At 38.5% G+C, this 26,016-nt stretch overlaps 1 protein-coding gene across 1 annotated transcript in view; it reads left to right on the forward strand.

Annotated features, from left to right (window-relative positions):
- Positions 1-26,016, forward strand: part of LOC126248766 (pre-piRNA 3'-exonuclease trimmer-like) — a 250,164-nt gene that overhangs the window by 216,910 nt on the left and 7,238 nt on the right. The window lies entirely within an intron of this gene.

Raw genomic sequence — 26,016 nt, forward strand, 5'->3', positions numbered from 1 at the left:
TCTGCGGGCAGGCGTGACAGCCAAATGCTCCTCAGTATATCATCACTGAGTGCACTATTTGCCAAAGTGCACAGACTAAACATTAATTGCAATGGCATGTGATTTCTGAGCTTTTCTATGCGCAGCAGTTTCTCCAGTCTCTTGCTCTCTGCCTGTGACAAGTGTTTGATTAGTGCATTTTTAATTGTTGTGTACCATTCTGTGGCTGGGGGTGCAGCTACTTCACTGGTCATCTCTTCATTTAGTGCTGCAATGATGTAGCAGTACTTTGTCTCGTTGGCTGTGACATGTGCAAACACAAACTGGCTCTCCAATTGAGCAAACCAAAGCATTGGGCTTTGTTGTCAAAAGGGAGGTGGTTTCATGGATTAGCAGCTGACTGCTGGGATTGGTGGCATCTTGTTTGTGACTGTTGGTTTGAACATGAGTCAAAGGTCCTCTGTAAGTTGCACGAGAAGAACGTGGCGCAGTCTTTACACGTGTATGTCACAGCATGGATGGCTTACGCGTACGCTGTAGCTGATGTGATCATGTAGCTTGTTAGGCGGCGTTATCATGTCAGGGTCGCCACTAAATGTTGGGTATGTGATAAGATACATTCCAACATTTACAAAGTGCAAGTCCAGAGACAATGCGTATAATACATCTTTGGTTCCATACAGTGACCAAAAGTAAAAACAATAAATAACACTATCGCTTCATAACATCTTATAAATTACTTTGAGAAGCAATCCTTTGCAGCAAGATAATTTTCCACTATCGCTACAAAACAGTGTACTGTATTTTATTGTATTTTATTCACACAAATCAGATGCAGAATTTGAATATGTCATAAAACTAATATATGACATTGTTAATAATGTATGGGCCACTTGATTCTATTAAGAAATTTGTCTGTGAGATTGGCATTGACCCCAAATAAATCCTTTTGGCTGATCTGAAACATACTTTATTAGTATCAGACACTTTATGGTTTCTGGGAAGTTATTAAAAATGTGTGTTTTTGAATAATGGATTTAAGTTGCCAGAATAGCATGGCTCTGCTAAAACTGTTGTTGCTAGGTAGCTGGCCATGGGCACCTGACTTGTACATGTGTGCCTGGAAATAACGGATTCATTGGGAGGTCTAGTCATGTGATTAATTCAAGGGACCGTGTAAGAAAGTTAAGGACAAGAGAAAAGTTGATCTTTCGGTTTGTGATTGACAATGGGAAAGGTGTATACCAGTTACGCAGCGATTGTTTTGTTAGTGCCACTGAGAAAGGAGTGTATTAGAAATCACAGTAGAATAAAAAGGAACGTAGAAAGTGGGAAGCTGGATGCAGATTTGATGTTGATTTGGCAGGAGGGGGGGGGGGGGGGGGTCAGTTACGTTCGTCGATGGTGTGCAAGTGAAGAGAAACCCATTAATAGTTTGGTGTGCATTTTGACGACAAAAGTGAAAATTGTAATTCAAAATAGGAAATGTGGCCTTACCACTATGATGGAAATGATTCAAATTGAAGCTCGCAAAATAGGATGTAAAAGAAACATTTTACCAAAAGAATTATAGTTTCGTATGGGGGTTTCAGACATTTATGTAATGAAACAATCTTATCTGTTTGTCACAGAACTACAGTTGTGCAGAAACTTTGTGTGATATCTCCTGAGCGTTACGTAACAAAAATTGTTACTTGCTTTACCATATAGGGATTGCAGGCCAGAATCTGGCCCATTTTGATATGCTGAGCAGCATTACAGTAGTGTGCAAATGTGTGTACATGTTGCTGAAAAATGGCGGTGCACAGTGATGTTGGGCATAACGGCTGTTGGATGAAAATTTCCGCTGTATGTGGTTTTTGATCAGAAAACCCTGCCAAAGGGAGAAAGCATAGTTGCCACAGGTTCTGGAAATCAGGGAATTTCCAACATGTCAGGGAAATCAGAAAAATATCAGGGAAATTGGAAGGAAAAAAAAAACATGGAAAAATCTAATTTTTGTCTCAGTAGATGAAATGATTTGCTTACTGAGGTGTCGTGCATCATCGCTGGCTGGGTGCAGCTGAGTACGTGCACCGCTTCCCTGCTCCCTGATTGCTACTGCTTCTCCCCGTCCTATCACTCCCCTCAGCCTGCAGTAAATGAAGCCACCACTTCCTGGGAGCTACTGACAAGAGGCAGGGAGGCATGAGGAGTGGTTTTGTTTGGCTCTGATTCTCAGAGACTGTAGAAGCAGCACCCGGAGACAGCGGTTGTGTGTTCAGGAGTTTTGTCTGAGTGATTGTGTGAACGTGTTTGTGCTCTCATTTTCTGACAAAAGCTGTGGCTGAAAATGTAGGTGTGAGTGTGATTGTCTTTTCTACATGCCTGTCTGTGGTTCAGCAATCGTCTTTATGGTAAGTTGCTATCTATCCTCATTATTATTATTATTATTATTATTATTATTATTGATTCTCAGAGTATTTGAACAAGTTATCTGTTGCATGAGTTGATCACCAGGGTATCATTTCATCAACATGATATCTTGGCTTGTGAATAGCTGGCCATGTGAGTGGATTTCCATGACGGGCCAAAACCGGAGAGCGTTTCTGCGGGTTTCTGTAATGGATCAGGCTTGCCGATCTGAAGCCATTTGTATCTCACTAATATGCCGATTCTGTCCATCAGATATAGTCTCACCAATCTGCCTACAGAGTGGATCTGTTTGTGTGCGGCGTAATGCAGCAGATTTTCATGGTTTATCCATGGACCCAGGACTGTGCTGCTCCTCTGCAGGCCAGAGACCATGGGCAATGGAGTTCAGGAATTGCAACTGTCTCATCACAAACACATTGTACAGTGTGGTGTTTTATAGACTTTTGTTTGTTCTAGTATATTTTGGCAGTTATGTGTTAGAAAGCATGGACGATAAGAAGAAGAAAATTGTATCAGTCACGGGCAGTGTATATGCTATGTACTCACATATTTCTTGGGGGAGGGGGGTAAAAAAATTGCACAATACCTGTAAAATAATAGATATAACATAGTGGGTAATTACCGACAATAACGAACATAGTAGAACCAATATGTTATTGGTGGTCACCTACAGTGTTGGTTTACACAATTTTTCTCCACCTTATACACTTCTTTCAAAAGGCTACATTTTTCTGAGGTTATTTCTGAAATTAGTGAAGGTGTCTTAAATCCATCTTGTGACTCCAAGGAAATGCATATTTTTGTCACCAAATGTGTTTAAATTAGGAAGTTTCACTTGGGGAAACTTATGGCAACTGTGGAAAGTTTCCCAGCTGCTGTTATTGTGAGAGCTTGTGATGGTGGGTGGATGCAGAGGAACTAGTTCCAGACTGGATTTCAGCAGTGTGGAATAAGCGGTGAGGAGCTCTTCTTCACTCAGAATCAGTACTTCTGTTGGATAGTTTTGTGGGCACACTGGTGATCGAGTGAAACAAAACCTGAAAAAAGGCAACTGTGACCTAGTGATTGCTCCTCATGGCACAACAAGTATCTGCAGCCTGTAGATGAGTGTATAATCATCCATTCAAAGCTAGTATAAGACGGTCCTATAAACATGACATAATAAACAAAACAACTGTATTGCCAGGAGGACGTTTGCAACCTGCTTCTGTGTCAGAAGTGTGCCTTCGGTTTTGGCTGCTTGCTTAGAAGAACTTGTCATTTGGTTTGTGGGTGTGTATGTGTCGGGGAGGGGGGAGGTTGAATTTACAGTAATCTTGATGGGACTGACGATGATCTTTGTGATAGTGAATCTTAGCAGCATTCTGGATTGTCTAGCAAGGCTGAAGAATCAGATACTGTTGATGCTGAGAAGTGGTTGTACTTCATTTGGGTGAAACTAATAGACTGGATTACATCTGTCCCACAGTGTAATGTTTCAATGTGTTCAGGTTTAATGTGCGAGGGGCATTCAGTAAGAAATGCAACACTTTTTTTTTCTGAAACAAGGTTGTTTTTATTCAGAATTCCAATACACCATGTTATTCCCCACTCTTTTGGCAACAAAACCCTATTTTTCAACATAAGCTCTGTTCAACGTGACCACCTTACACTGTAATCTTACCCCTCCCGCACATCACTTGATGATTGTCACTCATTTCAAAATAAACTCTTTTAATAAGCTTCAAGAGTAGTAAGATTCACAATAAATTTATTTACTTATCTTCTTTTCTCGAAGTTGGCTCCAGTTGTTCACGCCTAGGGGCTGATTTTTGAAGCTGAAATTTTTGACATTGTAGGCTCTCATGGTTACAATTGACATAAATAATTGTAAAATATTACCTGAGCAGTTAATTTCTGTTGCTGTAATTTTTATTCTTTCGCATTTTTCTATATCATACTGTCTTTACAATTTCCACTTCAAAATCAAAAATTACATTGTTATTGCCAAACATAGAAACACATCCAATCATATCAGAGGCATGCCCATTGCTAATACATTCTGCAGTACTAACAGTATTCCAAAGTATTTCTTGACAAATTACTTTCTATTAATGAATTCAGAAATAACTTTAATAAGTATCGTCCGATTGCACAATTAATAATAGGAATTTTAAGTGTGCCAGATATTTCATAATTTCAAATGTTTCTAAAAGAAAAGTAATTTTAATTTTATGTATAGAGCTACTACATATCAATTGTAACAACAGAAATAATTTCTTTTTATACATTATAGTCTGAAATACACCACATTGTGTACAAAATCGTATGAAATTGTTTTAGAAAAACAGCTGAGATAATATTAACTTGTTTAAAAATTAGAAAGTATTTTTGGTGTTGATAACTTCTGTTAAAGAAAAGTAACACTAGACGAAGGTGTCACTTTATAATATCCCCCTCACAAAATTTGGAAACAATGTGTTTATAATATTTTTTTACAGACCATTAAGGTTTGCCAAACGGTGTACAAAATGTCAGAAGATAAAATACAGATGTATGAAGTATGTGATACATAACATATTACAGAAAACATAAGAAAAATATCTACTACACATGTCATAATCTATACATATATCAGGACTTGGCTTTCAGATTTTCAGATCTGTGGAACATTCTGTCACAAGACAAATAATACAAAGTCAAAACTATAGTATTACAACATGAAACTATAGAAATAAATACAGAGACAACGTAAATTACTAGAATTACAAATTGTAGGTTTACTTCCATAAAATCACACCTTCAAAATTTTCAGAAGAGAAGAGAGAAAAAAATTCAGAGCCCAAATGTATGACAAGTGAGCCTACTTGAAAAATTCTCGACGACAGGTACAGACCAGAAGAATATGCTCAATCATGAGAAGGAACACAGCATAAAATCAGTCAGCTACATAAGCTAGAGTATTTAAGAATGTGTTGACTCATGAAAGGACAAAATAATGAAAAAATATTGGGGCCTAAGCTTACGATGTGGGGACTGCCCCATGAATCCAAACCACACCGGGTACAAACCAACAAAAAATGTTTCGATGCAATGAAATGAATAAAGTTCATAATTATATCAATAAGTTCTATCGCATGTAAAGAGTAATTATAAGAAGCATCTAGCCTCACTCAACAGTTGCACGCTAGAGAGAGAGAGAGAGTCGCGATGACCAGGGGTACCCAAAACAGAGTTAAGCATGAGTCTGCCCACATCTCAAGTACCAATCAAGATACAATACTGCAGTACTCAGGATAAATATAGGTAAACAGAATCATAAATAGTTTTGAATGATGACATAATCGAGTAGCTTGAGGACCAAAATCAGGCGATTAAGGCAGACATGTATACATTTTGTTATATTGTCTGTACTAGTAAATGTCTTCCACAGTATTTGCTAACTGTCCATACAAACTAACCTACGTACATAAAGGCCGAGAAGATTTATTTACAACTGATAAAAAAAAACCTACTGATTAAAAGTTATATAATGTGTTGGGAAATCAATCCCCATACTTGAAAAAAGTTTCATGGCGAATACAGCGATTAGCGACCACAAGGCAGTTGCTGCTAGGCTGAATACCGTAACACCCACAACCATCAAAAAGAACCGTGAAACATCTATTTAAAAAAACTGATAAAAATGCTCTTAATGCCTTTTTAAGATGGGAGTCTCCACTCCTGATCTGATCACGTAAGTGTAGAAAAGATCTGGAAGATTTCAAAGAGGTAGTATAAGTGGCAGTTGAGAGATATATACCACATTAAATTAATAAGTGATGGTACTGATCCCCATTGGTACACAAAATGGGACAGATCGCTGTTGCGAAAAAAAAAAAAAAAAAAAAAAGCGCGTGCTTCAGTGCGAGATGCTTTTAATAATTTCCACAACGAAACTCTGTCTCGGAATCTGGCAGAAAACCCAAAGAGATTCTGGCCATATATAAAGCACACCAGTGGCAAGACTCAATCAATACCTTCACTGCGCAATAACAATGGTGAAGTCACTGACGACAGTGCCTTCAAAGCAGAGTTATTAAACATGATTTTCCAAAACTCCTTCACCAAAGAAGACGAATTAAATATTCCCGAATTCCAGTGAAGAACAACTGTAAAGATAAGAAACATAGAAGTAGATGTCCTCAGTGTAGCAAAGCAGCTTAAATCACTTAATAAAGGCTAGTTGTGTAGAAGCCTTTTCTGGTCCAGGTGGTATACCAGTCAGGTTCCTTTCAGAGTATGCAGATGCATTAGCTCTATATTTAGCAATTATATACAACCGCTTGCTCATAGAAAGTTCTGTACCTAAAGACTGGTAAGTTGCTCACATCACACCAATACCCAAAAAGGGATATAGGAGTAATCTGCTGAATTACAGGCCCATATCACTAACGTTAATTTGCAGTAGGGTTTCGGAACATATACTGTATTCGAACATTATGAAGTACCTCGAAGAAAACGATTTACTGGCACATAGTCAGCACAGATTCAGAAAATATCATTCTTGCGGAACACAACTAGCTCTTTATACTCACGAAGTAAGGAGTGCTATCAATAGGGGATGTCAAATTGACTCCATATTTTTAGATTTTCAGAAGGCTTTCGACACCGTTCCTCACAAGCATCTTCTTACTAAACTGTGTGCCTGTGGAATACCGCCTCAGTTGTGTGACTGGATTTGTGATTTCCTGCCAGAAAGATCACAGTTCGTAGTAATAGACGGAAAGTCATTGAGTAAAACAGAAGTAATATCCTGTGTTCACCAGGGAAGTGTTATAGGCCCTCTATTGTTCCTGATCTATATTAACAACATAGGAGACATTATTTGCAGATTATGCTGTCATTTACCATCTTGTAAAGTCATCAGATGACCAAAATGAATTGCAAAATGATTTAGATACGATATCTGTGTGGTGCGAAAACTGGCAATTGACCCTGACTAAAGAAAAGTGTGAAGTTATTCACATGTGTACTAAAAGAAATCCGCTAAATTCCAATTACGCAATAAGTCTCGCAAATGTGAAGGCCGTAAATTCAACTAAATACTTGGGGATTACAATTACAAATAACGTAAACTGGAACAATCACATAGATAATGTTGTGGGTAGAGCAAACCAAAGACTGTGATTCATTGGCAGAACGCTTAGAAGGTGCAAAGATCCACACTACACTTGTCCGCCCTGTTCTGGAGTATTGCTGTGTGGTGTGGGATCCACATCAGGTGGGACTGACGGATGATATTGAAAAAGTTCAAAGAAGGGCAGCTCGTTTTGTATTAATGCAAAATAGGGGAGATAGTGCCACTGACATGATACGTGAATTGGAGTGACAATCATTAAAACAAACGCATTTTTCGTTGTGATGGGCTCTTCTGAGGAAATTTCAGTCACCAGTTTCCTCCTCCGATTACGAAAACATTCTGTAGGCACCCACCTACATAGGGAAGAGAAATCAGGGCTCGCACAGAAAAATTTAAGTGCTCATTTTTCCCGCGTGCCGATCAAGAGTGGAATGGTAGAGAGACAGATTGTGAATAGCAGATAGTGAATAGCAGAGTAATCACATAGATGTAGATAGATGTAGATGTACATTTATGCGGAATAACACTGTCTTTGGCAGTCTTTGCTAACAATTTACAAATCTCGGTCACAACACTGATGTAGTTGGAAGACGCTTGAGTACATTACCCAGCACCTGTAATCTCTCGTAAGTTGACTGGTCCAGCAGGGTACAGCCATACGGCAGTGTAGGGAGTGGATACACCCATATCTTTCAGTTCCCTCCCTAGAGTTCTCATCGCAGGCTCCAACGGATAGATAACTTCCTGTCTAGCATTCACATAAAATCCTGAAGCATTGTTTTGTGTGCCAAGTATGCTGTTCAATACCTTCTTCACATCACAAGGCATATGCTCTTCCTATTTATATTGCAAAAGCAATGCCAGATGAGATTAAAAAGTGTTCACATATGAAACTTTAATAAACAAAGCTAAGGGCAGTAAAAGAAATGAACTAACAAGGTGAGACACACAGGTATACTAAGATACTATTCCTAATTTTTACAGTACAAATTGTGAACATTGTCCCATTTCAAAATTGCAAAAGGATCTACTCATATAGTCTTATGAATCTGCAAACATAGTGTATATTTTCTTCCAGACTAGGGGTCATTATGCATATATGTTCAAAGGTCTTGTCCTCTATACTAAATGTTAACAGTGCTTGACATTTTACATACTTGCTTTGCTTACCAGTAGCGCCTCTTATCTTTACACCTCCAATGGGTATTCCCACAAAATTCTTACTATACTGGATCTTGTCTCTAAATTGTTCAGAGATGCCACAAATCGGGCTACCTGTATCAATCAAACAGTTCCCTCCTCAGTGATCAATCTTAATCTTGTTGTAAGGACACCCAAAACCTGAATCATCATCTCTGTTATTAGACAGTTCACATAAAAGCTCACTTTCAATTTCATCAAATGCTACATCCATGCTGTCTTTACAGGGTTTTATCAGCTTTACTCGTATCACTGCATTACTTTGGTTACTCAAGTTGTCAGGTAAAGATTTAACACAGTGAATGGATTCCATAGCACAACTAACATCACTTATTACAGAAGGAACACAAAATATATTACTGTCAAAATTACACTTCCTACTTAGATCTTCTTTCACTTCATTCCATCAATGTGGATACAAATTTTGACTAACCACAGATAACTTAATCCAGAATGCACATTTATCTATGTTACCATCAATCTTGTCCCAAACAAACTTCAAAAAGTGTTCACCTTTATTCTCTAGGCTCATGGATAACTCACCTTTACTGTTTGGATCGTTACTCTGCATGCCATTAATGAAAAACTGCTTTGACTGGACTGATGTAACACGACTCTCCGTACATCATCATATACATCTCTTACCTTATCTGTATTGTCAACATCATTCACAAATAACTCTGAAACTTCATTGTTCTTAAATTCCACAAGTACCTGATACTCATCATCATCATAATATTCTTCCAAAATTACTTAATCAGCAACATCACTAACAACACAAGACTCATCTCCATCAACATCTCCATTCGTTTGCAGTATGCTACCAGTCTCAGATTTACCAACATCAGTTATTTCACAGCTCTCTTTCACATCCATATAAAAATATCACCTAGTTCAGATCCAATACAGTCATCACCTGATTTACATGTATCAATAACACTGTTTTCGGACCAGGAGAAAAAAAATTAGTACATACCACATAAAAATTCTCATTACTCTCAAATGCTGGTTTGTGATTATCACCTACATCACCATAATTAAACATAGTGTACCAAAACTTTTGATCAAAACATAAATGAGAAATCTGATATTCCTTCTTTTCAACTTCAGGTACCTGTGCTATATCATTAACATTGATATTATTGTCTAATCGCAAGTGTAGATTGGAGGCCCTGTGCTTGTTGTGTTTCTTCGCCCCAAAACTGTGGACCTTCATTGAGATGGAATGCCTATTCTCGAGTAGTTACCTCTGTGATTGTTTCTTCTATTAAATTGCCCATGGTTATCCTCATTGTTCCTATTCTGCTGATATTCAAAATTTCTATCTCTGTTAACATTTTGACCCTGATAGAAGTTTCCACTATTTATGTTTCTGTAGTTATTCCCATTGTGATCTCTGTCATTCCGATTGTTATGGAGCATACCTCTTTCTACTGTTCTATCCAGCCTGTCAACATATCGTAAAAATTGTTCTAAGACAATCGTCAGGTCTGTGTATTAAATCTCACTGAACCTTTCTGGTAATCTCCTTTTAAGTGCATCAGTCAATATCATTTCGTCAAATGGTCTGTCAAGGTGTGTTAATTTCATAAGTTGATTTTTACAAAACTCTTAAGAGTACCGTCCCTATTCCTGTAATTTGGACCATTCAAAAATTCCACGTTTAATTCTCGTCTGTTCAGCATCTGACCAAAATTTATTTAGAAAACTTTTTTTGAAACATTGATATGTTTCCCACTGACTTAAATTTAAATTTACCCAAGACAAAGCTTTGCCTTCAAAACATCTTTTAACAAACTTAATTTTTTGAGTGTCACTCATGCCTGACACAAAACAATCCCTACAGTGGTGCAGAAAATTCACTGGATGTAAATTGTCCAATAGAAAACTTTTGATTGGATTGTTGGACCATGCATTACAATTGTTTGAATACAGACTTTTGTGAATGCAATTTTCCTGAACTGCAGAAATTTTTTGATCTAAAACATTTACGTTTGTTTGCATATTGTTCTCAACATTTAAAATTTTTTGATCTAAACTGCTAAAATTTTGTCCGTTTTTTCCGTGACGATGTTCTGTTCAACTCTGATGTCATTAACATTCTTTGACTGTCTTGCAGATTCATCAGTTACCTCATTTTCCAAAATAATGTATTTATTTTCTAAGACATCAACTTTTCCATACACACTTTTTAACCCCTCTGATAACACATTTTTTTAGCTCTGAAACCAGATTGCTAAGTTGGTCCATGTGGCCTTGCACCCTATCCAATTTACTATTGTTATCTCTCTTCATTTCCTTTAGTTTTGCCAAAATTAATTGCAAAATATCAGCTTTTACTGTTTCTTTGCTGAGTATGGTTTCTTTTTGCTGCGTATGCTTTCACTTGGCTGAAACATGTCTTGACTGGGCCACACAGCTTTCACTTCTACATCACATCTGCCCTCATCTCTATTCATTTTGTTAACAAGCGCATGAGTCCACAAACAAATTAATTTCACAAATAGTTTGTACTTATATTTCCTTTTTGGTGTCCCCCATCCTATTTCATTTGATTCAGCCCATAATGTTAGTAGTACTTCGTCATTATTGATATGACTTTTTGGGCAGTCCTCGGTCTTCTCTCTTCGCTTGATCGGAAATTCATTTACATATAAACTGCAAATGGCACAAATCACTCTCCCTTCTTGTGCAACAGACAAAACTTCATCATCAGTCAATTGATCCCAGACAAGCCCCTCCCTCGCATCATTTGTTGATTGTCACTCATTTAAAAATAAACCCTTTTAATAAGCTTCGGGAGGAGTAAGATTTACAATAAACTTATTTACTTATCTTCTTTTCTTGTGATTAGCTCTAGTTCTTCATCACAGATTCGGACATCATGGTTAGTTTTGATGTGGTATCGCTGTTCACCAGGGTCCCACTGAAGGACTCACTAGAACTGATTGCAGAGAAATTTGACGGTGCTCTGTTGGACCTGTTCAGTCATACACTGACATCCACGTATTTCCTGTACAGAAACCAATATTACGAGCAAACTGAAGGTGTAACTATGGGCAGCCCACTGTCCCCTGTGGTTGCCAACATGTTTATGGAGAGTTTTGAGGAGAGGGCATTGGAGACGGCCACATTTAAACCCACGTGCTTCTTTAGGTATGTGGATGACACCTTCGTGATCTGGCCACATGGGATGGACAGGCTCAATGAGTTTCTTGAACATCTTAACTCATGCCACCCTAATATCAAGTTCACCATGGAACTGGAGAAGAATGGCCAGCTGCCATTTCTGGATGTACTAGTCCAGAGGAAAGCAGGTGGATCAATTGGCCACAGTGTGTACCGAAAACCAACACACACTGATTTATATCTGCAGGCCAGCAGCTGTCACCACCCTGCACAGAAGAATGGGGTTCTGAAGACTTTGGTCCACAGAGCACGTGCCCTGTCAGACCAAGGGAATCTACCTATAGAGATAGAACGTCTCAAAACAGTTTTCTCCAAGAATGGATACACGGACAGACAAATTGAGAGGGCACTCCAACCAGCCACTATACCACAGGTTCCTGAAGAAGACCAAGATGAAGCAAAGAAGGTGGCATATCTGCCCTATGCTGGCTCTATTTCTGCCAGAATCAGTAGGATCCTCCATAAACACAATATCAAGTGTGTTTTCTGTCCATCCAACAAGATCGGGGGACTGCTGGGGAGTGTCAAAGACAACCTGGGGTTACGAAAACCAGGGATTTACAATATACCTTGTCAATGTGGCATGTCCTACATTGGCCAGACGACAAGAACTGTGGAGATCAGGTGCAAAGAACATCAGAGGCACACTAGATTAAGACAGGTGACTAAGTCAGCCATAGCTGAACACTGTCTAGAACTAGATCATGCCATGAAGTATGAGGATACCAAGATTCTAGCACAAACACGCAGATTTTGGGACAGTGTTATAAGAGAATTGATAGAAATAAAAATGGCTGACGATCTTATGAACCGTGAGACAGGGTACCAGCTAAGCAGAGCCTGGGATCCGGCTCTGGAATTGTTGAAGGAGCAATGGGGCCAGCTGCAACACTACACAAACAGAAGAACCAGAGACATGGAGATGGAAAACGAGCCCCTATCGGACTGCCAGGCGCACCAGACCGAAGATGGAACACCCAGAAGTGGGACTGGTGGGCGCGGACCACAGAGGGAACATCCAGAGCTGCAGCGGACGAAAAACGGAGCGGAAACGCTCCAACAGGTCGTGGTGAGCGGGCGCGGACCGCAGGCGGAACGTTTGGTACCCCAGACCGTAGTTGAAACCCCCAGGAGCGGGTTTGGTGGGCGCGGACCGCAGAGGGAACACCTAGAACCGCAGCGGACGGAAAATGGAGCAGCAACGCTCCAGCAGGTTGCAGGGAATGGGTGCGGACCACAGAGGACGCGCCTGCAGCTGTTGGTGGAGGGGGAAGACCATAGGCATAAATACTGGACCAGGTCCACTTGAGGAGCAGTCTCAGGTCGCACCTGATGAAGGTTACGAGCTACGTGACCGAAATATCGTGTAGGTACGACGCTGATATCCGGCAGAACACCCGACAACCCAAGATGTCATTAGATCGCCGGGAAAGCCTGAAGAGTTACATTACTTGATCTGTTAATTTCTGTTCCTCTAATTGTTATTCTTTTACATTTTTCTGTATCACACTGTCATTACAATTACCACTTCAAAGTTTAAAATTGCATTGTTATTGCCAAAAGTGGAAATGCCTGATCACATCCGAGGCATGCCCACTACTAATCCATTCTGTGGTACTAAAAATATTCCAAAGAGTTTACAAACTTTCTTGACAAATGACTTTCTGTTAATCTGTACCATTATTTTATAAATGAATCCAGAAATAAATTTAATAAGTATCGTCCAATTGCGCAATTAATAATAGGAATTTTAAGAGTGGCAGATATTTCGTAATTTCAAATGTTTCTAAAAGTAATTTTCACTGTACATACAGAGCTAGTACATGTCGATTGTAACAACAAAAATAAACTATCTTCTTTTTATACACTATAGCCTGAAAGATACCACATCGTGTACAATATCATATGAAATTCTTTTAGAAAAACAGCTGAGATAATATTAAAAATTAGAAAGTATTTTTGGTATCAATAACTTCTGTTGAAGAAGAGTAGTAGAGGAGGGTGTCCCTGTCCCTTTACAATGTCACCTTACTGGGAGGCCCTATATGGTCCATGTGGTGACACTCTACTGGTCAACGTTGGAGCCAATGTCTTTTTGCATCAGTGACCTCCTCATTATCCACATTCTGCTTCCCACAGAGGCATCATTTATTTGACGAAGCAGACGGAAATTGGAAGGTGCAAGATCCGGGCTGTAGGGTGGGTGAGGAAGTACAGTCGAGTAAAGTTTTGTGAGCTCGTCTGGGTGTGCAGACTTATGTAAGGCCTTGCATTGTCATAGAGAAGTAGTTCATTTGCATTTTTGTGGTGTCGAGCATACAGAAGTCGTTTCTTCTATTTCCTGAGGGCAGCACAATACATTTCAGAGTTGATCATTGCACCGTGAGAGAGGTCATCAAACAGACCCCTTCAGATTCCCCAAAGACTGTCACCATCTGAAGTTGCTGCTCTGAACTTTTTCCTTGGAGGAGAAATAGTGTGGCTCTGCTTTATAGATTGCAGTTTTGATTCCAGTTCAAAGTGATGAACTCATATTTAATCGCATGTGATGTCGTCCGACAAAAAATCATCACAATTGGTCTCGTAATGCAAAAGCAATTCCACACAAATGGTTGTTCTTTGCTGCTTGTGATATTTTGTTAGGTGGTGAGGAACTGAGCGGACACACACCATTGTGTACCCTAAATGGTGGACAAGTGTAATAACCACAGGTTATTAACCATAGGTTATTAACCATAGTGCATCTGTGCAACATGCTAAACATACCCCCATATGGCAAGTGGTGGAAACAAATAATGCACCCAGGAACATTGCTGAACATGACCATTTGGTTGTCCAGGTGTAAAGGTGTGGGGAGGCATTATACTGTGCGAGTGTACTGACCTCCAGATCTTTGATCGTGGTGTACTCACCAGTCAGTGGTACTGTGACACTGTCTCCTTCCCCATGTGCATCTTTTCAGGGGTACATTCCAACCTGATGTAGTTTTTATGGATCAAAATAAGTGGCAGCATCAAACAGCACAGTTGAGGGAGCTCTTAAAATGAGGGGATATTTGATGAATGGACTGGCCTGCCTATTCCACTGACTTAAATCCCATCAGGCAGTTGTGGGATGCCTGAGGGAGACACATTGCAGCATGTTCACATGCGCCAATGACCATCCATCCAGCAGTTGCAAATCATACTGATGGAGGAATGGAATACACTGCCACAAGAATTCCATGCCAATCTTGTGGCCATCATGGGAGCACATTGCAGAGCATGCAGTGCTATCTGTGGTGATCACACACCCTGTTAAGAATCATGTCCCACCTTTTGTAATGTCAGGAGGGTCATTGTGAATTGCAGTGACTTCTGTGTAATTACATGCTGTCTTTGAATAAAAATGTCATTTCTGTTAATTTCAATGTGTATTTCTTTCAGTTACCTTTTGTACTATACTGTATCATATCTTTCTATGTATGGTCCAAGTTCCACTGAGCTACGTTACTCAACAGTGGCAAATAGTGTGAAAGTTAGTTTCAACCTTAACCCTTTGTGCGTCACATTTAGAAAAAAATCGGGGAAAATTTTTTTGTGTTGAATATTTGCTGTATATGTTGCACATATGCCATATCCATTGCAAAAGTTCTTTTGAAGCTATTGGTTAATAAATAAAATAATCATTAGAAATTACATAATAATTACTCAAAAAAATGCATACATAACTGTATTGTAAACTTACTGTATTTCTTTCCCTTCCCCTTCAGGAACTATGTAAAGTTGGTACCATAACCAAGAATTTCAGTATATACAGAATAAAACTAAACACAACAGTTATCGTTTACTCACAAATGCAGTAGCACAACTCACGACACTTCTCTGTTCTGCACTTCAAACAAACGGCAAGTCATGAAAGCAAACGCCACTGTGATCTTTGGCCAAACTTGGAACTACGTGAAGCGATGCCAAATGGTATCATTGAAGCATTGGGAAGCTCAAAAAAGCCAGGAATACTTAATGATGCCATTTGGAATTGCAGACGCCGAAAGGGTTAAGTTTTGCACACCAGTGTATTTATGTTGTTCCAGGATGTTCCATTAGCATTCTGTAAATATGTAGTAGATAATAAAAGGTAGGCCTGACTTAGTTATGCTGCACTAAAAACAATCAAACAAATCTCTCTCTCTCTCTCTCTCTCTCTCTCTCTCTCTCTCTCTCTCTCTCTCTCTATACTCTGCTATAAATGTATACGGAACTTAATCCTCGTAACTACTGTCACTACTATTTTGTTCTTTCCAAGTTTTCTCATGAAGAAAACTGAGACCTTCAATAGATGATTTAGAATACACACTTTTGCTACAAGTATGTACTATTTATTAAGATAATTATTAAAAGTTAAATAACTTACATATTTGAGAGGACATAACTTCAATATTACAATGAGAGGTTGCTAGGAGTACATTACAGAAAGTCATTGTGCCATTATACAGAGATAATTAATCATCATATTAAAATAAATGTATGTATTGATATGAAGGAGGTTAGAGAATAAATTTTTCAAGCTTTCTTGATCACTGTGGACAATCATGAGGCTGTAGTCATTATATCCAATTGTTTAAAGAACTGTTCAGTTGAGGTTCTTGAGTAGACACCAAAAGAAGTCCAAAGAACACATTCTTTCTCAATGAAAAAATGCCCCTGAATATGATACTTTAAAGGCATTAGAAAGTAAAAATAGGTAAAGTAAGTCAACTTCCCTTGGCCTTTTTCCTGCAAAAGTTGCAGAGCTTAGTCATTTAAGAAGGTCATTGAAATTTGACTTCTAGTTCTGGTTTGTACTGATATTAAAAAATATCCAAGAATTTAGAATGTTCTGATTCATTTATTGGTTTTCCCCCTATGAATTACTTCTATCTGTGTGGTGAGACTCATTGCAGGAGTCATAGAGTGATCTCAAGTACAATCGATTTATAAAGAGAACCAGTTTATAAATTTGAAGAGATTTTATTTATATTGTCAAGTGTTGAAACTCCATTAGGTTTGATTATAGTATGTGCATCATTAGCGAAGTAAACTATTTCAGAACTCTTTTAGGCACACTCGGACGAATGTGGTTAAAGTTTTAAAGTTCTGTGCCATGTCAAATGTTTTTACAAAGATTTTAGGGAGAGGATTTTAATTTGCTCACTGTGTGACAAGCTCGCCCATATTTTATGTCAGTAGCCAGCCAGTGACAATTTCAGTGGCATTCTTGTTGCTCTGTTTTCCCTTTCCTTTGGTTTTACTTTCTTATATAGCATTTTCTTTCTTTTCCTGCTTTCTTTGCGTGTGTGCTTCAGTTTTCTTAGGTCTGTCCACATTCGTTCCTTTTAATGTGTGTCAGGGCGCTGATGACCTCGATGTTGAGCGCCCATAAACCCCAACACAAACACACACACACACACACACACACACACACACACACACACACACACACACAAACTATTTCAGCTGCTTGGATTTGTGATGGCTTATCACTTATATATAAAAATAACAAGAATGGGACCATTATTGGTCGCGGTGATGATTTGTGATGGCTTATCCCTTATATATAAAAATAACAAGAATGGGACCATTATTGGTCGCGGTGATACATCTGTAGTAATTATTTCCCACTTTGAAGATGCAACCTCGTTATGTGCATCTCTGAGTTTCTTATGTCTTTCTCTGCATGTTTGGAAGAAAATGACATTTTATTATGAAGATAATTACTGAGTTTTTATTTGTACATTCAATATTTTTGTTGACGTAACAGCAGAAAATGTTTTATATTGTTAACTGGTATTGGCCTCCATTGGCCATCACCAAAACAGTTGGAAGCAGCATGAGAAAAACACCAAGTAATACTTTGTTGAACTGCCCTGTTCAGTAAATCATTACTTGGTGTCCGTCTCTTAGTAGTTAGTATATAAATTTGTTACTATCCAAGGAAATGAAATTTATGTGGTCCATTTTAGCTTTTCTGATAATAGGCTGTAATTATGAAGAATGAATAAAAATAATAAATGTCCATGTCTTGCTGCTTTGAATTGCTCTGATGTTTGACAGTGGTAAAAAATAACGACTAATGACATGAAACATCTTCTGTTAGTGGATCAAAGAAAAATTAAAGGGTATAAACTCTGCATTCTTTTGGTTAGCTAGAATGAAAATGTCTTATGAGGAATGTTGTGGATATCCTAATATTTGGTTTTAGGAGACTACATACACTGAGATGACAAAAGTCATGGGATAGTGATATCCACATATACAGATGGCGACAGTATCGCGTACACATGGCTGAACATGTATTGGTGGAACTGTCATTTACACTCAGATGCGTCCTTTGAAAAGGTTCCAATGTGATTATGGCCGCACAACACGAATTAACAGATTTTGAATGTGGAATGGTCGTTAAAGCTAGATGCATGGGACATTCCATTTCGAAAATCATTACAAAATTTGATATTCCAAGAATGTGCCGAGAATACAAAATTTCAGGCATTTCCTCTCACCATTGACGAAGCAGAGACAGACTGCCTTCACTTAATGACTGAGCAGCGGCATTAGCACGAAGTTGTTGGCGCTAACAGATAAACAGCTTTGCATAAAATAACCACAGGAATCAATGTGGGATGCATTACATACGTATCTGTCATGATAGTGTAGCAGCATTTGGTGTTAATGGGCCACGGCAGCAGACGATCAGTGCGAGTGCCTTTGCTAACAGTACTACCTCATCTGCAGCACCTCTCCTGGGCTGGTGACTATATTGGTTGGAGCCTAGATGACTGAAAAACTGTGACCAGGTCAGATGAGACCTGAGAACTGATGGAAGGGTCAGTGTGTGGTGCAGACCTCATGAAGCCTTGAACCCAAATTGACAACAAGGCACTGTGCACATTAGTGGTGCCTCCATAATGGTGTGGACTTGTGAAACAATCATTGACTTGAAATGGTTATGTTCGGCTACTTGGAAACAATTTGCAGCCATCCATGGACTTATTGTTCCCAGACAACAGTGGAGTTTTATGGATGACATTGTGCCTGGGTCACCAAGCCACAGTTGTTCGTGATTGTTTTGAAGAACATTCTGGACAATTTGAGTGAATGATTTGGCCACCCAGGTTGATCCCCTGACATGAATCCCTTTGAACATTTATGAGACATAATCGAGAGGTCAGTTTGTGCAGAAAGTCTTGCACTAGCAACACTTTCCCAATTGTGGACAGCTATAGAGACACCATGGTGCAGTATTTCCGTAGCGATCTTCCAATGACTTGTTGAGTCCATGCCATGTTGTTTTTCTGCACTAAGCAGGGCAAAAGGAGGTCTGACATGATATTAGGAGGTATCCAATGACTTTTGTCACAGGTGTACCGGTATGAAATGAGCATTTTTATGTGAAAATGAAACACTAATTTTGAATTGAAAAGTAAAAACATTTTATTCAAAGTACTGACCATTGCTTTCTATACATTTTGACCACCTTTGTGGCAATTTGTGGACACCACGCCAATAGAAATGTTCATCTTTTGAAGCAAACCAATGAGACACCCAATTTTCGACTTCTTCATAGGAATCGAAGTGTTCCTCAGCCAATGCGTGTCCCGTTGATGAAAACAAATGGTAGTCGGAAGGGGCCAAGTCTGGTGAATACGGCGGGTGGGGTAGCAGCTCCCAGCCAAGTGTTTTGATTGTATTCTGAACCAGTTTTGCTTTGTGTGCAGGTGCATTGTCGTGTAAAAAAATTACTTTGCCATGTCTTCTGGCCCAGTCTGGTCTTTTTTCGATCAATGCATAGTTCAAATTGATCATTTGTTGTCTGTAGCGATTAGTATTCACAGTTTCACCGTGTTTCAGAAGCTCATGATACACCACACCTTTCTGATCCCACAAACACAGAGCATTTTCTTCTTGCCAAATCGATGTGGTTTTGCAGTCGATGTTGATGGTTGTCCCTGATTAACCCACTGATTTTTCCCGTTTAGGATTCTTAGAATAAATCCATTTTTCATCCCCAGTAACAATTCGGTGCAAAATTGATTTTCTTTCATGTCTTTGAAGCAAAATTTGACAAATGGTTTTTTTGTTTTCCATCTGTCTTTTATTCAATTTATGTGCACCCATTTTCCACACTTTTGGATGTTTCCCATGGCTTTCAGATGGTCAGAAATTGCTTGTTATGCAAGATTTAGCATTGCTGCCATTTGCTTCTGACTCAAAGTATCATCTTCATCCAATATTGCTTGCAATTTGGCGTCTTGGAACTTTTTTGGTGGTCTTCCACGTTCTTCATTTCTTACATCAAAATCATTATTTCTGAACCATTGAAACCATCTTTTGCTTGTTGCTTCTGATAGAGCATGATCACCATATGCCTCAACAAGCATTTGATGCGACTCTGCAGCACATTTTTTCAAATGAAAACAAAAAATTAATGCTTTCCGCAAATCATCACTTTCTGGTACAAAATTCGACATTGTCCACACGATGAAAACATATGATGTTGTTTGTTCCATGACTTGATGTATACTAAATATCTTTGACAGATGTCATACCAAAAAAGAAAAGAAAAAAGAAAAAAAAAAAAGAAAATATTTGAGGCTCGTTCACAACAAATGTTCCCTATCGATACATTTGTATCTTAACGCTCATTTCATACTGGTACACCTGGTAAACTACACAATCAAATGCTTATTCACAAAGTAATTATTGTGAAATACTAGTTGGCAATATTTCATCATTTTAGTTCCATGTACTCTGGTATTTGAATTGAAAAATGATTTGTTCTGTGGGGAGACACTATCTATCTAGCTTCGGGATAGGTGTGTTATCATTCTAGTGTGCATAATCTTTCCCCATAATTTTGAGAAGGTGGTATGCATTGAGACTGTTTGGCATTTACTAATACGTGTTTCCCTATCTTTCTTGTAAAGGCAATAGCATATTACAGTCTGTCAAGAAATATACTCTGTGATAGTTATGATGCGCTGCATATATGGCCAAGTACATCACTGGCTGTGGCTAAATACATCATGAAGAACAGGGTTTTAATAATGTAATTAAGATATTCCCAATTCTGTGGAAGTGTTTGTCTTAATGAGCAGTGTATAGCTATTTCTCAAAATTTATCAATGAATTGGTAGATAGGGAAGATGGCTTACGTTATTCCATTTCTTATGAAATCATACTGGCAAAGACCTGGATATTGATGTGAATTCAGTGGTCCGTGATTCCTTCACTGTATTTGACAGAAAAAACAGTAGTTAACTTTTGGCTGGGCCACTCTTGTTATTAAAAATAGGGATGACTTTGCTTATTGAGTACTCGAGGTTCAGTACAACATTGGAGAATTCTGCAGACTTTCATGGCCTATATTTGTGATATTGCTGATATTTTATTTATGGGCCCAACGCCAATGGTTCAAGGCATAATTTTCTGCTTGATGTATGCTATGGAGCTTGTAGTGGGGGAGAGTAGGGGCAGTTTGGTTTATTTAGCACTAGAACCACAACCTGTCTATTTTCAGATTTTTTTCTTTTCTGTTGAAATTGTTTGTGTGCTTTTGAATTTCTATGGCCTCTCTGTACTACAGAGAAGTGAATTTGGTGGTTTCCCAGTCATATTGCATGATCTGTTACTGCTGATTTATCCATCTTGCCCAGGTCACAATTGCTCTTGAGTTTCTTGAGGTGGGTGGTTGTGTTTGCTTCTATGTATGCTTGGCTGCAAGTGCATGGGATTGGGTATACTCTTTCCATGGTAAGCAGTGGGTTTTGATCCTTAGCAGTGTTCAAATATTCGTGCAGCTTTCTTGTTGTTCATGCAGCTTTCTTGTTGGTATCAATAAGTGTTTCCTGAGTACTCTGCTGATGCAGTCTGAGATATTTTTAACAAATGGAAGGAAAACTTTCCCTTCAATTGGTTCTTTTTCTTTAGAAGCTTGGTAACTTTTGGGATGTAGCACACTATTTATCTCTTTGTCAGAATAGCTGTTTCTTCTGAAGACCATTCTTAAATGAACGAGGTTGTCCCCCAGGTACTGTGGAACTTGATCTACTAATATTTTAAGAAGTGTTGCTTGCCACAGTTGGACTGTATAAAGTCCTATGCACTTGTGGCCAAGTATACATAGGAACTACATAAGGAAGCATTAAAACCCAACTGAAGGAACACAAGAGCAGTTGTTCCTGGGCAAGATGGCTAAATCAGCAATAGCAGATAGGACTGGGAAACCACCATATTAATTTCTCTGGCAATGTAGGTTTAGAATGTACAGGGAACCAATAGAAATGCAAAAGGACAAAAACAGTTTGAGAGAAAAAAAAAGAAGAAAAAATGATTTGAAATTAGAAGATAAGTTATGGCTGTAGTGCTAAATGAAACAAATAGTGCCAACCCTTCCCCATTAAAAACTCCACAGAGAGAATTATGTCTTGGACCATGCCTTATGCTCATAAATGAAATGGCAGCAATGTTGGAGATCTCTATTAGGATGTCACTTCTGGATGGAGCTAACTCTTTTCTGAAGTCTGAGGATATCTCATGTATACCAGCAGATTTTAAGTTATTTTTGTAGATTAAAGGATGAATTACATAGAGCTGTACGTCAGCTGTAGGTAAGACATGTCAGCTGCAAGTGCTCATACTGGTGATGGGCTAAACTATTGATTGTGAGTAATAGGTTACAACACATCAGTTCCAGTCAGTTAATAAGTTGATTATTTAATAGCTTCCAAGTAGGATGTGCAGTATGTTGAAACCAGCAATATAGTCCACATTACCTGTAGCAGTGTTATCTAAGTGCTTGATGTGCTTGAGAAACTCTTTTGAATTGTCAAGCAATGGAAACTCCAGGTAGGAATATGTGATGTAGGAAAAGACAGATTGCTACATACCATAAAGAAGACACATTAAGTTGCATATGGGCACAATTAAAAGACACTTAGTTAAAGCTTTTGGACACAGCCTTCATCAGTGAAAAAGAGACACACACCAATCATACACACAAGTGAGCACACCTCATGCACATACGACCACCAACTCCAGCATCTAGAACTGGAATGCCTATTGTGCCTGTCTGCAACTTAACATGTCATTTTGAATTTTGATTCTTTATATACATAAACATTGTACTCAGTCTTCCATGGACAAGTGTTCAAATTTTCCATGGACAAGTGTTCATATTTAAAAACTGAAACTTTTTGATAAATAAAACCTAATTTTAAATTACTTTCACTTTGGTATAGTGCATGATATTAGTGTAATATGCTAGTACAAGACTGCTTGCAAGAGTCCACAACCCATTTGGAGCATGTTATGGCTTCCGTGAAGGACCCGTGGCCCACCTTGTATAATTGAACAACGTAGCACTCAGGCAGTGCAAAGCCTCTATTAGCTGTTACCAGAGAAACAGATTTGTTTAAGCTGTGATTAAGACTATGTGGACATATTAATGAATCAAGGTTGCCATACCGAATGGCTGCGAATAATACGTAACTGGCTCTAAAGGAACAAATACATTGCAGGCATGCGAACAATACCTTGACCACATTTCAGCACATAATTGGCTACAATATGGAACTGAGAGGCTGTCTGGTACAGCGACAGGATGTTGATTTGTTTTAAATTAGTGAAATCTAACATGGAGAACAGAAACTCAGTGTGCAAGGAAGTGGGATACTGAAGTACTGAGGATTACTGATGAGCATTTGAAGTTTGCTGAAGATGTGGATACTGTGGGGGTGGGGGGAGACAAACAAACATGGATACTACAGAAGGTAACTGTGAAGAAACTGTGGGTAACATATGAAGTAAATATGTTAATCATTGAAGGAGGAATACACAAAAATGTTCAGAGAAAGACAGGAAAAGAGCACTATAAATCACTCAGGAATTAAATAAATAGGAAAAGCAGGGCAGCCAATGGCTGCAGGAAAAATATGAATAAAGGTGAAAAAGAAATGATTGTTGGAAGGCGTGACTCATTTATAGAAAAGTCAAAATAACACTCATTGGAATTAAAAACAAGGGCAGAAACTTTAAGACTGCAATGGGAATTTCACTATTACACATAAAGGAGAGATAAGCTATGTGGAAAGAATGCTTTGAAGGCTCTATGAGGGAGAGGAATGGTCTCATAACGTAGAAGAAGAAATTGGAATTGATATGGAAGAGAGAGGGGATCCAGTATTGGAATCAGAATTCCAAGAAGGCAGAAGGGATAGATAACATTCTGTCAGAATTTCTAAAATCATTAGGGGAAGTGACAACCAAATGACTATTTAAATTGGTGTGTAAATCTATTAAACTGGTGACATACCATGAAACTTTCAGAAAAATGTGTTCCACACTATTCTGAAGATAGCAAGAGCATATAAGTGTGGAACTATCACTCAATCAGTTTAACAGCTCATGCATCCAACTTGCTGACAATATTAATGTACAGAACAATGGAAAGAAAACTGAGAAACTGGTACAAGACAATCTGTTTGGCTTTAGGAAAGGTAAAGACTCTAGAGAGACAGTTCTAACATTGCTCTTGGTAATGGAAGCAAGACTGAAGAAAAATCAAGACACTTTGACAGGATTTGTGTACATGGAAAAAGCGTTTAGCAGTGTAAAATTGTGCAAGATGTTCAAAATTCTGAGAAAAATAGGAGCAGTATGTAATGTCCATTATTGTTATACATTGCTGATTCAGCGTGCTTCCTTTCCAATACTTCTACCTTTCTCACTGTCCCTTCTCACTTATCTGCCACTTCTTGTCCATTCTTTATTCCTTATATTTCTCTACTTCCTTCTTGTCTATAGTAAGTGCCTTCAAAAAACACACCGGCTCCTCTGTTGTTAAACACCCCCTGTTTAACACACCAAATAGTTCTGTGCTACAACTCTGTGCTCCCCCTCTAGTGATCCCACTCCCTACCTGCACACTTTTTACATATTGCTCCATCCAGGAACTTTTGTTATTGAGAAAAATAGGAGTAATTTATAGGGAAAGACAAGTAATAAACAATGTGTTCAAGAACCAAGAGGGAACAATAGAACTGGAAGATCAAGAATGAAGTGTTATGGATTAAAAAGGGGGCAAGATGCTCTTTTGCCACTGCTGTTCAAGCTGTGTACCGAAAAAGTGATGATGGAAATGAATGGAAGCTTCAAGAGAGGGTTAAAATTCAGCAAAAGGATATCAGTGGTAAGATTTGCCAATGGCATTCCTGTCCTCAGTGAAGATCAAGTAGAATTACCATATCTGTTGAATGGAATGAACAGCCTGATGAGTATAGAATATGGACTGAGAGAAAACCGAAGAAAGACAAAAGTAATGTGAAGTAGCAGAAATGACAGTTGTGAGAAACTTAACATCAAAACTGGTGATCACAAAGTAGACAAAGATAAGGAATTCTGGTGCCTTCGAAGCAAAATAACTGATGGTGGACAATGCAAGAAGGACATAAAAAGCAGACTAGCACTGGCAAAGAGGGCATTACAGACCAAAAGAAGCCTACTGGCATCAAATGTAGGCCTTAATTTGAGGAAGAAATTTCTAAAAATGTTTGTTTGGAGCACAGCATTCTATGGTAGTGAATCATGGACTGCAGGAAACCAGATCAGAAGAGAATTGGAACATTTAAGATGTGGTGCTACAGGAGAATGCTGAAAATTAAGTGGAATGATAAGGGAGTCAACAAAGAAAGCAACACATGGAAAACATTGACAGGAAGAAGGGACAGGATGATCCATGTGTTAAGACATCATGGACTAACTTCCAAGTTACTAGAGGGAGCTGTAGAGGGTAAAAACTGCACAGGAATGCAGAAATTGGAATATATCAAACAAATAATCAAGGATGTAGGGTGCGAATGCTATTTGAGATGAAGAAGTTGGCATGTCAGAGAAACTAATGGTGTGCTACATCAGAAGACTGATGACTCAAAAGGTACAACTAAGTAACAATATTATTTTAATGGATACATTAAAACTCAAAAGGTACAACTAAGTTAAAATATTATTTTAATAGATACATTAAAAATATGTCAATCCTAGTTCATATATGTATTCATCACACAGCCTAGTGAATTTTCAGAGAGAATTACATTAAATTGTTAACAGATTATGTGGTTA

Source organism: Schistocerca nitens, chromosome 1 (genome assembly GCF_023898315.1).
Source record: "Schistocerca nitens isolate TAMUIC-IGC-003100 chromosome 1, iqSchNite1.1, whole genome shotgun sequence".
In the NCBI taxonomy this organism is placed as follows: Eukaryota; Metazoa; Arthropoda; class Insecta; order Orthoptera; family Acrididae; genus Schistocerca; species Schistocerca nitens.